Raw genomic sequence first — 16,703 nt, 5'->3', positions numbered from 1 at the left:
AACCTCTCCTGTGAGTCCAGTTTTAGATTCCGATGCTTCACTGCAGGTTTAGTGTTTCCCTTGGACCTTCTTATTGACGATGAAACACAGATTTTGCATCCGAATTTAATACAAAAGGCACAATGCCGACTTAAGTACAAGAGGACTGACACTCTAACTTTCTATGATTTGAACCTCTCCTGTGAGTCCAGTTTTGGATTCCGATGCTTCACTTCAGGTTTACTGTATCCCTTGGACCTTCTTATTGACGATGAAACACAGAAATTGCATCCGAATTTAATACAAAAGGCACAATGGCGACTTAAGTACAAGAGGACTGACACTTTCACTTTCTATGAATTGAACCTCTCCTGTGAGTCCAGTTTTAGATTCCGATGCTTCACCTCAGGTTTACTGTATCCCTTGGACATTCTTATTGACGATGAAACACAGAAATTGCATCCGAATTTAATACAAATGGCACAATGCCGACTTAAGTACAAGAGGGCTGTCACTCTCACTTTCTATGATTCGAACCTCTCCTGTGAGGTCAGATTTAGATTCCGATGCTTCACTTCAGGTTTACTGTATCCCATAAACCTTCTTATTGACGATAAAACACGGAAATCGCATCCGAATTTAATACAAATGGCACAATGCCGACTTAAGTACAAGAGGACTGACACTCGCACTTTCTATGATTTGAACCTCTCCTGTGAGACCGGTTTTAAATTCCGATGCTTCACTTCAGGTTTACTGTAACCCTTGGACCTTCTTATTGACGATGAGACACAGAAATTCAATCCGAATTTAATACAAAAATCACAACGGCGGCTTAAGTACAAGAGGACTGACACTCTCACTTTCTATGATTTGAACATCTCCTGTGAGTCCAGTTCTAGATTCCGATGCTTCACTTCAGGTTTACTGTTTCCCTTGGACGTTCTTATTGACGATGAAACACAGAAATTGCATCGGAATTAAATTCAAAAGGCACAGTGCCGACCAAAGTAGAAGAGGACTAATACTCTCACTTTCTATGATTTGAACCTCTCCTGTGAGTCCAGTTTTAGATTCCGATGCTTCACTTCAGGTTTACTGTATACCTTGCAGCTTCTTGTTAACGATGAAACACAGAAATTGCATCGGAATTAAATTCAAAAGGCACAATGCCGACTTAAGTACAAGAGGACTGACACTGTAACTTTCTATGTTTTGAACCTCTCCTGTGAGTCCAGTTTTAGATTCCGATACTTCACTTCAGGTTTACTGTATCCCTTGGACCTTCTTATTGACGATGAAACACAGAGTTTGCATCCGAATTTAATACAAAAGGCACAATGCCGACTTAAGTACAAGAGGACTGACACTCTAACTTTCTATGATTTGAACCTCTCCTGTGAGTCCAGTTTTGGATTCCGATACTTCACTTCACGTTTACTGTATCCCTTGGACCTTCTCATTGACGATGAAACACAGAAATTGCATCCGAACTTAATACAAAAGGCACAATCGCGGCTTAAGTACAAGAGGACTGACACTTTCACATTCTATGATTTGAACCTCTCCTGTGAGTACAGTTTTAGATTCCGATGCTTCACTTCAGGTTTACTGTATCCCTTGGACCTTTTTATTGACGATGAAACACAGAAATTGCATCCGAATTTAGTGCAAATGGCACAATGCCGACTTAAGTACAAGAGGACTGACACTCTAACTCTCTATGATTCGAACCTCTCCTGTGAGGTCAGATTTAGATTCCGATGCTTCACTTCAGGTTTACTGTATCACATAAACCTTCTTATTGACGATAAAACACGGAAATCGCATCCGAATTTAATACAAATAGCACAATGCCGACTTAAGTACAAGAGGACTGACACTCGCACTTTCTATGATTTGAACCTCTCCAGTGAGACCGGTTTTAAATTCCGATGCTTCACTTCAGGTTTACTGTAACCGTTGGAACCTCTTATTGACGATGAGACACAGAAATTCAATCCGAATTTAATGCAAAAATCACAATGGCGGCTTAAGTACAAGAGGACTGACACTCTCACTTTCTATGATTTGAACATCTCCTGTGAGCCCAGTTTTAGATTCCGGGCTTCACTTCTGGTTTACTGTATCCCTTGGAATTTCTTGTTGACGATGAAACACATAAATTGCATCGGAATCAAATTCAAAACGCACAATGCCGACATAAGTAAAAGAGGACAGACACTCTCACTTTCTATGATTTGAACCTCTCCTGTGAGTCCAGTTTTAGATTCCGATGCTTCACTTCAGGTTTACTGTATCCCTTGGATCTTCTTATTGACGATGAAACCCAGAAATTGCATCGGAATTAAATTCAAAAGGCACAATGCCGACTTAAGTACAAGAGGACTGACACTCTAACTTTCTATGATTTGAACCTCTCCTGTGAGTCCAGTTTTAGGTTCCGATGCTTCACTTCAGGTTTACTGTTTCCCTTGGACCTTCTTATTGACGATGAAACACAGAAATTGCATCCGAATTTAATACAAATGGCACAATGCCGACTTAAGTACAAGAGGGCTGACACTCGCACTTTCTATGGTTTGAACATCTCCTGTGAGACCGGTTTTAAATTCCGATGCTTCACTTCAGGTTTACTGTATCCCTTGGACCTTCTTATTGACGATGAAACACAGAAATTGAATCCGAATTTAATACAAAAATCACAATGGCGGCTTAAGTACAAGAGGACTGACACTCTCACTTTCTATGATTTGAACATCTCCTGTGAGTCCGGTTCTAGATTCCGATGCTTCACTTCAGGTTTACTGTTTCCCTTGGACGTTCTTATCGACGATGAAACACAGAAATTGCATCATAATTAAACTCAAAAGGCACAGTGCCGACCTAAGTAGAAGAGGACTAATACTCTCACTTTCTATGATTTGAACCTCTCCTGTGAGTCCAGTTTTAGATTCCGATGCTTCACTTCAGGTTTACTGTATACCTTGCAGCTTCTTGTTGACGATGAAACACAGAAATTGCATCGGAATTAAATTCAAAAGGCACAATGCCGACTTAAGTACAAGAGGACCGACACTCTAACTTTCTATGATTTGAACCTCTCCTGTGAGTCAGTTTTAGATTCCGATACTTCACTTAAGGTTTACTGTATCCCTTGGACCTGCTTATTGACGATGACGCACAGAGTTTGCATCTGAATTTAATGCAAAAGGCACAATGCCGACTTAAGTACAAGAGGACTGACACTCTAACTTTCTATGATTTGAAACTGTCCTGTGAGTCCAGTTTTGGATTCCGATGCTTTACTTCAGATTTACTGTATCCCTTGGACCTTCGTATTGACGATGAAACACAGAAATTGCATCCGAATTAAATTCAAAACGCACAATGCCGACTTAAGCAAAAGAGGACTGACACTCTCACTTTCTATGATTTGAAGCTCTCCTGTGAGTCCAGTTTTTGATTCCGATGCTTCACTTCAGGTTTACTGTATCCCTTGGACCTTCTTATTGACGATGAAACACAGAAATTGCATCGGAATTAAATTCAAAAGGCATAATGCCGACTTAAGTACAAGAGCACTGATACTCTAACTTTCTATGATTTGAACATCTCCTGTGAGTCCAGTTTTAGATTCCGATGCTTCACTTCAGGTTTACTGTATCCCTTGGACCTTCTTAGTGACGATGAAACACAGAGTTTGCATCCAAATTTAATACAAAAGGCACAATTCCGACTTAAGTACAAGAGGACTGACACTCTAACTTTCTATGATTTGAACCTCTCCTGTGAGTCCAGTTTTGGATTCCGATGCTTCACTTCAGGTTTACTATATCCCTTGGACCTTCGTATTGACGATGAAACACAGAAATTGCATCCGAATTTAATACAAAAGGCACAATGGAGACTTAAGTACAAGAGGACTGACACTCTCACTTTCTATGATTTGAACCTCTCCTGTGAGTCCAGTTTTAGTTTCCGATGCTTCACTTCAGGTTTACTGTATCCCTTGGACCTTCTTATTGACGATGAAACACAGAAATTGCATCCGAATTTAATATAAAAGGCACAATGGCGACATAAGTACAAGAGGACTGACACTTTAACTTTCTGTGAATTGAACCTCTCCTGTGAGTCCAGTTTTAGATTCCGATGCTTCACCTCAGGTTTACTGTACCCCTTGGACATTCCTATTGACGACGAAACACATAAATTGCATCCGAATTTAATACAAGTGGCACAATGCCGACTTAAGTACAAGAGGGCTGACACTCTCACTTTCTATGATTCGAACCTCTCCTGTGAGGTCAGATTTAGATTCCGATGCTTCACTTCAGGTTTACTGTGTTCCTTGGACCTTCTTATTGACGATAAAACACGGAAATCGCATCCGAATTTAATACAAATGGCACAATGCCGAATTCAGTACAAGAGGACTGACACTCGCACTTTCTATGATTTGAACCTCTCCTGTGAGACCGGTTTTAAATTCCGATGCTTCACTTCAGGTTTACTGTATCCCTTGGACCTTCTTATTGACGATGAAACACAGAAATTGAATCCGAATTTAATACAAAAATCACAATGGCGGCTTAAGTACATGAGGACTGACACTCTCACTTTCTATGATTTGAACATCTCCTGTGAGTCCAGTTCTTGATTCCGATGCTTCACTTCAGGTTTACTGTTTCCCTTGGACGTTCTTATTGACGATGAAACACAGAAATTGCATCGGAATTAAATTCAAAAGGCACAGTGCCGACCTAAGTAGAAGAGGACTAATACTCTCACTTTCTATGATTTGAACCTCTCCTGTGAGTCCAGTTTTAGATTCCGATGCTTCACTTCAGGTTTACTGTATACCTTGCAGCTTCTTATTGACGATGAAACACAGAAATTGCATCGGAATTAAAATCAAAAGGCAAAATGCCGACTTAAGTACAAGAGGACCGACACTCTAACTTTCTATGATTTGAACCTCTCCTGTGAGTCCAGTTTTAGATTCCGATGCTTCACTTCAGGTTTACTGTATCCCTTGGACCTTCTTATTGACGATGAAACACAGAGTTTGCATCCGAATTTATTACAAAAGGCACAATGCCGACTTAAGTACAAGAGGACTGACACTCTAACTTTCTATGATTTGAACCTCTCCTGTGAGTCCAGTTTTGGATTCCGATGCTTCACTTCAGGTTTACTGTATCCCTTGGACCTTCTTATTGTCGATGAAACACAGAAATTGCATCCGAATTAAATTCAAAACGCACAATGCCGACTTAAGCAAAAGAGGACTGACTCTCTCACTTTCTATGATTTGAACCTCTCCTGTGAGTCCAGTTTTAGATTCCGATGCTTCACTTCAGGTTTGCTGTATACCTTGCACCTTCTTAATGACGATGAAACACAGAAATTGCATCCGAATTTAATACAAAAGGCACAATGCCGACTTAAATACAAGAGGACTGACATTCTAACTTTCTATGATTTGAACCTCTCCTGTGAGTCCAGTTTTAGATTCCGATGCTTCACTTCAGGTTTACTGTATCCCTTGGATCTTCTTATTGACGAAGAAACCCAGAAATTGCATCGGAATTAAATTCAAAAGGCACAATGCCGACTTAAGTACAAGAGGACTGACACTCTAACTTTCTATGATTTGAACCTCTCCTGTGAGTCCAGTTTTAGGTTCCGATGCTTCACTTCAGGTTTACTGTTTCCCTTGGACCTTCTTATTGACGATGAAACACAGAGTTTGCATCCGAATTTAATACAAAAGGCACAATGCCGACTTAAGTACAAGAGGACTGACACTCTAACTGTCTATGATTTGAACCTCTCCTGTGAGTCCAGTTTTGGATTCCGATGCTTCACTTCAGGTTTACTGTATCCCTTGGACCTTCTTATTGACGATGAAACACTGAAATTGCATCCGAATTTAATACAAATGGCACAATGCCGACTTAAGTACAAGAGGGCTGACACTCTCACTTTCTATGATTCGAACCTCTCGTGTGAGGTCAGATTTAGATTCCGATGCTTCACTTCAGGTTTACTGTATCCCATAAACCTTCTTATTGACGATAAAACACGGAAATCGCATCCGAATTTAATACAAATGGCACAATGCCGACTTAAGTACAAGAGGACTGACACTCGCACTTTCTATGGTTTGAACATCTCCTGTGAGACCGGTTTTAAATTCCGATGCTTCACTTCAGGTTTACTGTATCCCTTGGACCTTCTTATTGACGATGAAACACAGAAATTGAATCCGAATTTAATACAAAAATCACAATGGCGGCTTAAGTACAAGAGGACTGACACTCTCACTTTCTATGATTTGAACATCTCCTGTGAGTCCGGTTCTAGATTCCGATGCTTCACTTCAGGTTTACTGTTTCCCTTGGACGTTCTTATTGACGATGAAACACAGAAATTGCATCGGAATTAAATTCAAAAGGCACAGTGCCGACCTAAGTAGAAGAGGACTAATACTCTCACTTTCTATGATTTGAACCTCTCCTGTGAATCCAGTTTTCGATTCCGATGCTTCACTTCAGGTTTACTGTATACCTTGCAGCTTCTTATTGACGATGAAACAAAGAAATTGCATCGGAATTAAATTCAAAAGGCACAATGCCGACTTAAGTACAAGAGGACTGACACTCTAACTTTCTATGATTTGAACCTCTCCTGTGAGTCCAGTTTTAGATTCCGATACTTCACTTCAGGTTTACTGTATCCCTTGGACCTGCTTATTGACGATGAAACACAGAGTTTGCATCCGAATTTAATACAAAAGGCACAATGCCGACTTAAGTACAAGAGGACTGACACTCTAACTTTCTATGATTTGAACCTCTCCTGTGAGTCCAGTTTTGGATTCCGATGCTTCACTTCAGGTTTACTGTATCCCTTGGACCTTCTTATTGTCGATGAAACACAGAAATTGCATCCGAATTAAATTCAAAACGCACAATGCCGACTTAAGCAAAAGAGGACTGACACTCTTACTTCCTATGATTTGAACCTCTCCTGTGAGTCCAGTTTTAGATTCCGATGCTTCACTTCAGGTTTGCTGTATACCTTGCACCTTCTTAATGACGATGAAACACAGAAATTGCATCCGAATTTAATACAAAAGGCACAATGCCGACTTAAATACAAGAGGACTGACATTCTAACTTTCTATGATTTGAACCTCTCCTGTGAGTCCAGTTTTAGATTCCGATGCTTCACTTCAGGTTTACTGTATCCCTTGGATCTTCTTATTGACGATGAAACCCAGAAATTGCATCGGAATTAAATTCAAAAGGCACAATGCCGACTTAAGTACAAGAGGACTGACACTCTAACTTTCTATGATTTGAACCTCTCCTCTGAGTCCAGTTTTAGGTTCCGATGCTTCACATCAGGTTTACTGTTTCCCTTGGACCTTCTTATTGACGATGAATCACAGAGTTTGCATCCGAATTTAATACTAAAGGCACAATGCCGACTTAAGTACAAGAGGACTGACACTCTAACTTTCTATGAATTGAACCTCTCCTGTGAGTCCAGTTTTAGATTCCGATGCTTCACCTCAGGTTTACTGTATCCCTTGGACATTCTTATTGACGATGAAACACAGAAATAGCATCCGAATTTAATACAAATGGCACAATGCCGACTTAAGTACAAGAGGGCTGACACTCTCACTTTCTATGATTCGAACCTCTCCTGTGAGGTCAGATTTAGATTGCGATGCTTCACTTCAGGTTTACTGTATCCCATAAACCTTCTTATTGACGATAAAACACGGAAATCGCGTCCGAATTTAATACAAATGGCACAATGTCGACTTAAGTACAAGAGGACTGACACTCGCACTTTCTATGGTTTGAACATCTCCTGTGAGACCGGTTTTAAATTCCGATGCTTCACTTCAGGTTTACTGTATCCCTTGGACCTTCTTATTGACGATGAAACACAGAAATTGAATCCGAATTTAATACAAAAATCACAATGGCGGCTTATGTACAAGAGGACTGACACTCTCACATTCTATGATTTGAACATCTCCTGTGAGTCCGGTTCTAGATTCCGATGCTTCACTTCAGGTTTACTGTTTCCCTTGGACGTTCTTATTGACGATGAAACACAGAAATTGCATCGGAATTAAATTCAAAAGGCACAGTGCCGACCTAAGTAGAAGAGGACTAATACTCTCACTTTCTATGATTTGAACCTCTCCTGTGAGTCCAGTTTTTGATTCCAATGCTTCACTTCAGGTTTACTGTATACCTTGCAGCTTCTTGTTGACGATGAAACAAAGACATTGCATCGGAATTAAATTCAAAAGGCACAATGCCGACTGAAGTACAAGAGGACTGACACTCTAACTTTCTATGATTTGAACCTCTCCTGTGAGTCCAGTTTTAGATTCCGATGCTTCACTTCAGGTTTACTGTATCCCTTGGACCTTCTTAGTGACAATGAAACACAGAGTTTGCATCCAAATTTAATACAAAAGGCACAATTCAGACTTAAGTACAAGAGGACTGACACTCTAACTTTCTATGATTTGAACCTCTCTTGTGAGTCCAGTTTTGGATTCCGATGCTTCACTTCAGGTTTACTATATCCCTTGGACCCTCTTATTGACGATGAAACACAGAAATTGCATCCGAATTTAATACAAAAGGCACAATGGAGACTTAAGTACAAGAGGACTGACACTCTCACTTTCTATGATTTGAACCTCTCCTGTGAGTCCAGTTTTAGTTTCCGATGCTTCACTTCAGGTTTACTGTATCCCTTGGACCTTCTTATTGACGATGAAACACAGAAATTGCATCCGAATTTAATACAAAAGGCACAATGACGACATAAGTACAAGAGGACTGACACTTTCACTTTCTATGAATTGAACCTCTCCTGTGATTCCAGTTTTAGATTCCGATGCTTCACCTCAGGTTTACTGTATCCCTTGGACATTCTTATTGACGATGAAACACAGAAATTGCATCTGAATTTAATACAAATGGCACAATGCCGACTTAACTACAAGAGGGCTGACACTCTCACTTTCTATGAATCGAACCTCTCCTGTGAGGTCAGATTTAGATTCCGATACTTCACTTCAGGTTTACTGTATCCCTTGGACCTACTTATTGACGATAAAACACGGAAATCGCATGCGAATTTAATACAAATGGCACAATGCCGACTTAAGTACAAGAGGACTGACACTCGCACTTTCAATGATTTGAACCTCTCCTGTGTGATCGGTTTTAAATTCCGATGCTTCACTTCAGGTTTACTGTATCCCTTGGACCTTCTTATTGACGATAAAACACAGAAATTGAATCCGAATTTAATACAAAAACCACAATGGCGGCTTAAGTACAAGAGGACTGACACTCTCACTTTCCATGATTTGAACATCTCCTGTGAGTCCAGTTCTAGAATCCGATGCTTCACTTCAGGTTTACTGTTTCCCTTGGACGTTCTTATTGACGATGAAACACAGAAATTGCATCGGAATTAAATTCAAAAGGCACAGTGCCGACCTAAGTAGAAGAGGACTAATACTCTCACTTTCTATGATTTGAACCTCTCCTGTGAGTCCCGTTTTAGATTCCGATGCTTCACTTCAGGTTTACTGTATACCTTGCAGCTTCTTATTGACGATGAAACACAGAAATTGCATCGGAATTAAATTCAAAAGGCACAATGCCGACTTAAGTACAAGAGGACTGACACTCTAACTTTCTATGATTTGAACCTCTCCTGTGAGTCCAGTTTTAGATTCCGATGCTTCACTTCAGGTTTACTGTATCCCTTGGACCTTCTTATTGACGATGAAACACAGAGTTTGCATCCGAATTTAATACAAAAGGCACAATGCCGACTTAAGTACAAGAGGACTGACACTCTAACTTTCTATGATTTGAACCTCTCCTGTGAGTCCAGTTTTGGATTCCGATGCCTCACTTCAGGTTTACTGTATCCCTTGGACCTTCTTATTGTCGATGAAACACAGAAATTGCATCCGAATTAGATTCAAAACGCACAATGCCGACTTAAGTACAAGAGGACTGTCACTCTAACTTTCTATGATTTGAACCTCTCCTGTGAGTCCAGTTTTAGGTTCCGATGCTTCACTTCAGGTTTACTGTTTCCCTTGGACCTTCTTATTGACGATGAAACACAGAGTTTGCATCCGAATTTAATACAAAAGGCACAATGCCGACTTATGTACAAGAGGACTGACACTCTAACTGTCTATGATTTGAACCTCTCCTGTGAGTCCAGTTTTGGATTCCGATGCATCACTTCAGGTTTACTGTATCCCTTGGACCTTCTTATTGACGATGAAACACTGAAATTGCATCCGAATTTAATACAAATGGCACAATGCCGACGTAAGTACAAGAGGGCTGACACTCTCACTTTCTATGATTCGAACCTCTCCTGTGAGGTCAGATTTAGATTCCGATGCTTCACTTCAGGTTTACTGTATCCCATAAACCTTCTTATTGACGATAAAACACGGAAATCGGATCCGAATTTAATACAAAAGGCACAATGCCGACTTAAGTACAAGAGGACTGACACTCGCACCTTCTATGGTTTGAACATCTCCTGTGAGACCGGTTTTAAATTCCGATGCTTCACTTCAGGTTTACTGTATCCCTTGGACCTTCTTATTGACGATGAAACACAGAAATTGAATCCGAATTTAATACAAAAATCACAATGGCGGCTTAAGTACAAGAGGACTGACACTCTCACTTTCTATGATTTGAACATCTCCTGTGAGTCCGGGTCTAGATTCCGATGCTTCACTTCAGGTTTACTGTTTCCCTTGGACGTTCTTATTGACGATGAAACACAGAAATTGCATCGGAATTAAATTCAAAAGGCACAGTGCCGACCTAAGTAGAAGAGGACTAATACTCTCACTTTCTATGATTTGAACCTCTCCTGTGAATCCAGTTTTAGATTCCGATGCTTCACTTCAGGTTTACAGTATACCTTGCAGCTTCTTGTTGACGATGAAACAAAGAAATTGCATCGGAATTAAATTCAAAAGGCACAATGCCGACTTAAGTACAAGAGGACTGACACTCTACCTTTCTATGATTTGAACCTCTCCTGTGAGTCCAGTTTTAGATTCCGATACTTCACTTCAGGTTTACTGTATTCCTTGGACCTGCTTATTGACGATGAAACACAGAGTTTGCATCCGAATTTAATACAAAAGGCACAATGCCGACTTAAGTACAAGAGGACTGACACTCTAACTTTCTATGATTTGAACCTCTCCTGTGAGTCCAGTTTTGGATTCCGATGCTTCACGTCAGGTTTACTGTATCCCTTGGACCTTCTTATTGTCGATGAAACACAGAAATTGCATCCGAATTAAATTCAAAACGCACAATGCCGACTTAAGCAAAACAGGACTGACACTCTCACTTCCTATGATTTGAACCTCTCCTGTGAGTCCAGTTTTAGATTCCGATGCTTCACTTCAGGTTTGCTGTATACCTTGCACCTTCTTAATCACGATGAAACACAGAAATTGCATCCGAATTTAATACAAAAGGCACAATGCCGACTTAAATACAAGAGGACTGACATTCTAACTTTCTATGATTTGAACCTCTCCTGTGAGTCCAGTTTTAGATTCCGATGCTTCACTTCAGGTTTACTGTATCCCTTGGATCTTCTTATTGACGATGAAACCCAGAAATTGCATCGGAATTAAATTCAAAAGGCACAATGCCGACTTAAGTACAAGAGGACTGACACTCTAACTTTCTATGATTTGAACCTCTCCTGTGAGTCCAGTTTTAGGTTCCGATGCTTCACTTCAGGTTTACTGTTTCCCTTGGACCTTCTTATTGACGATGAATCACAGAGTTTGCATCCGAATTTAATACAAAAGGCACAATGCCGACTTAAGTACAAGAGGACTGACACTCTAACTTTCTATGATTTGAACCTCTCCTGTGAGTCCAGTTTTGGATTCCGATGCTTCACTTCAGGTTTACTGTATCCCTTGGACCTTCTTATTGACGATGAAATACTGAAATTGCATCCGAATTTAATACAAAAGGCACAATGGCGACTTAGGTACAAGAGGACTGACACTTTCACTTTCTATGAATTGAACCTCTCCTGTGAGTCCAGTTTTAGATTCCGATGCTTCACCTCAGGTTTACTGTATCCCTTGGACATTCTTATTGACGATGAAACACAGAAATTGCATCCGAATTTAATACAAATGGCACAATGCCGACTTAAGTACAAGAGGGCTGACACTCTCACTTTCTATGATTCGAACCTCTCCTGTGAGGTCAGATTTAGATTCCGATGCTTCACTTCAGGTTTACTGTATCCCATAAACCTTCTTATTGACGATAAAACACGGAAATCGCGTCCGAACTTAATACAAATGGCACAATGCCGACTTAAGTACAAGAGGACTGACACTCGCACTTTCTATGGTTTGAACATCTCCTGTGAGACCGGTTTTAAATTCCGATGCTTCACTTCAGGTTTACTGTATCCCTTGGACCTTCTTATTGACGATGAAACACAGAAATTGAATCCGAATTTAATACAAAAATCACAATGGCGGCTTATGTACAAGAGGACTGACACTCTCACATTCTATGATTTGAACATCTCCTGTGAGTCCGGTTCTAGATTCCGATGCTTCACTTTAGGTTTACTGTTTCCCTTGGACGTTCTTATTGGCGATGAAACACAGAAATTGCATCGGAATTAAATTCAAAAGGCACAGTGCCGACCTAAGTAGAAGAGGACTAATAGTCTCACTTTCTATGATTTGAACCTCTCCTGTGAGTCCAGTTTTTGATTCCAATGCTTCACTTCAGGTTTACTGTATACCTTGCAGCTTCTTGTTGACGATGAAACAAAGAAATTGCATCGGAAATAAATTCAAAAGGCACAATGCCGACTTAAGTACAAGAGGACTGACACTCGAACTTTCTATAATTTGAACCTCTCCTGTGAGTCCAGTTTTAGATTCCGATGCTTCACTTCAGGTTTACTGTATCCCTTGGACCTTCTTAGTGACAATGAAACACAGAGTTTGCATCCAAATTTAATACAAAAGGCACAATTCAGACTTAAGTACAAGAGGACTGACACTCTAACTTTCTATGATTTGAACCTCTCCTGTGAGTCCAGTTTTGGTTTCCGATGCTTCACTTCAGGTTTACTATATCCCTTGGACCCTCTTATTGACGATGAAACACAGAAATTGCATCCGAATTTAATACAAAAGGCACAATGGAGACCTAAGTACAAGAGGACTGACACTCTCACTTTCTATGATTTGAACCTCTCCTGTGAGTCCAGTTTTAGTTTCCGATGCTTCACTTCAGGTTTACTGTATCCCTTGGACCTTCTTATTGACGATGAAACACAGAAATTGCATCCGAATTTAATACAAAAGGCACAATGACGACATAAGTACAAGAGGACTGACACTTTCACTTTCTATGAATTGAACCTCTCCTGTGAGTCCAGTTTTAGATTCCGATGCTTCACCTCAGGTTTACTGTATCCCTTGGACATTCTTATTGACGATGAAACACAGAAATTGCATCCGAATTTAATACAAATGGCACAATGCCGACTTAACTACAAGAGGGCTGACACTCTCACTTTCTATGATTCGAACCTCTCCTGTGAGGTCAGATTTAGATTCCGATACTTCACTTCAGGTTTACTGTATCCCTTGGACCTACTTATTGACGATAAAACACGGAAATCGCATGCGAATTTAATACAAATGGCACAATGCCGACTTAAGTAAAAGAGGACTGACACTCGCACTTTCAATGATTTGAACCTCTCCTGTGAGACCGGTTTTAAATTCCGATGCTTCACTTCAGGTTTACTGTATCCCTTGGACCTTCTTATTGACGATGAAACACAGAAATTGAATCCGAATTTAATACAAAAACCACAATGGCGGCTTAAGTACAAGAGGACTGACACTCTCACTTTCCATGATTTGAACATCTCCTGTGAGTCCAGTTCTAGATTCCGATGCTTCACTTCAGGTTTACTGTTTCCCTTGGACGTTCTTATTGACGATGAAACACAGAAATTGCATCGGAATTAAATTCAAAAGGCACAGTGCCGACCTAAGTAGAAGAGGACTAATACTCTCACTTTCTATGATTTGAACCTCTCCATTGAGTCCAGTTTTAGATTCCGATGCTTCACTTCAGGTTTACTGTATACCTTGCAGCTTCTTATTGACGATGAAACACAGAAATTGCATCGGAATTAAATTCAAAAGGCACAATGCCGACTTAAGTACAAGAGGACTGACACTCTAACTTTCTATGATTTGAACCTCTCCTGTGAGTCCGGTTTTAGATTCCGATGCTTCACTACAGGTTTACTGTATCCCTTGGACCTTCTTATTGACGATGAAACACAGAGTTTGCATCCGAATTTAATACAAAAGGCACAATGCCGACTTAAGTACAAGAGGACTGACACTCTAACTTTCTATGATTTGAACCTCTCCTGTGAGTCCAGTTTTGGATTCCGATGCTTCACTTCAGGTTTACTGTATCCCTTGGACCTTCTTATTGTCGATGAAACACAGAAATTGCATCCGAATTAAATTCAAAACGCACAATGCCGACTTAAGCAAAAGAGGACTGACGCTCTCACTTTCTATGATTTGAACCTCTCCTGTGAGTCCAGTTTTAGATTCCGATGCTTCACTTCAGGTTTACTGTATCCCTTGCACCTTCTTATTGACGATGAAACATAGAAATTGTATCGGAATTAAATTCAAAAGGCATAATGCCGACTTAAGTACAAGAGGACTGACACTCTAACTTTCTATGATTTGAACCTCTCCTGTGAGTCCAGTTTTGGATTACGATGCCTCACTTCAGGTTTACTGTATCCCTTGGACCTTCTTATTGACGATGAAACACAGAAATTGCATCGGAATTAAATTTAAAAGGTACAATGCTGACTTAAATACAAGAGGACTGACACTCTAACTTTCTATGATTTGAACCTCACCTGTGAGTCCAGTTTTGGATTCCGATGCTTCACTTCAGGTTTACTATATCCCTAGGACCCTCTTATTGACGATGAAACACAGAAATTGCATCCGAATTTAGTACAAAAGGCACAATGGCGACTTAAGTAAAAGAGGACTGACACTCTCGCTTTCCATGATTTGAACCTCTCCTGTGAGTCCAGTTTTAGATTCCGATGCTTCACTTCAGGTTTACTGTGTCCCTTGGACCTTCTTATTGACGATGAAACACAGAAATTGCATCTGAATTTAATACAAACGGCACAATGTCGACTTAAGTAAAAGACCACTGACACTCTAACTTTCTATGATTTGAACCTCTCCTGTGAGTCCAGTTTTAGACTCCGATGCTTCACTTCATGTTTGCTGTATACCTTGCACCTTCTTAATGACGATGAAACACAGAAATTGCATCCGAATTTAATACAAAAGGCACAATGCCGACTTAAATACAGGAGGACTGACATTCTAACTTTCTATGATTTGAACCTCTCCTGTGAGTCCAGTTTTAGATTCCGATGCTTCACTTCAGGGTTACTGTATCCCTTGGACCTTCTTATTGACAATGAAACACAGAAAAAGCATCGAAATTAAATTCAAAAGGCACAATGCCGACTTAAGTACAAGAGGACTGACATCCTAACTTTCTATGGTTTGAACGTCTCCTAAGAGACCAGTTTTAGATTCTGGTGCTTCACTTCAGGTTTACTGTATCCCTTGGACCTTCTTATTGACGATGAAACACAGAAATTGCATCCGAACTTAATACAAAAGGCACAATGGCGGCTTAAGTACAAGAGGACAGACACTTTCACATTCTATGATTTGAACCTCTCCTGTGAGTCCAGTTTTAGATACCGATGCTTCACTTCAGGTTTACTGTATCCCTTTGACTTTCTTATTGACGATGAAACACAGAAATTGCATCTGAATTTAATACAAATGGCACAATGCCGACTTAAGTACAAGAGGACTGACACTCTCACTCTCTATGATTCAAACCTCTCCTGTGAGGTCAGATTTAGATTCCGATGCTTCACTTCAGGTTTACTGTTTACCTGGCACCCTGTTATTGACGATAAAACACAGAAATTGCATCGGAATTAAATTCAAAAGGCACAATGCCGTCTTAAGTACAAGAGGACTGACACCCTCACTTTCTATGATTTGAACCTCTCCTGTGAGTCCAGTTTTAGATTCCGATGCTTCACTTCAGGTTTACTGTATCCCTTGGACCTTCTTATTGACGATGAAACACAGAAATTGCATCCGAATTTAATACAAAAAACACAATGGCGACTTAAGTACAAGAGGACTGACGCTCTCACTTTCTATGATTTGAATATCTCCTGTGAGTCCAGTTTTAGATTCCGACGCTTCACTTCTGGTTTACTGTATCCCTTGATATTTCTTATTGACGATGAAACACAGAAATTGCATCGGAATCAAATTCAAAACGCATCATGCCGACATAAGTAAAAGAGGACTGACACTCTCTCTTTCTATGATTTGAACCTTTCCTGTGAGTCCAGTTTTAGACTCCGATGCTTCACTTCAGGTTTACTGTACCCCTTGGACCTTCTTATTGACGATGAAACACAGAAATTGCATCGGAATTAAATTCAAAAGG

Source organism: Schistocerca americana, chromosome 9 (genome assembly GCF_021461395.2).
Source record: "Schistocerca americana isolate TAMUIC-IGC-003095 chromosome 9, iqSchAmer2.1, whole genome shotgun sequence".
Taxonomy (NCBI): Eukaryota; Metazoa; Arthropoda; class Insecta; order Orthoptera; family Acrididae; genus Schistocerca; species Schistocerca americana.
This window is presented reverse-complemented; position numbering follows the sequence as displayed.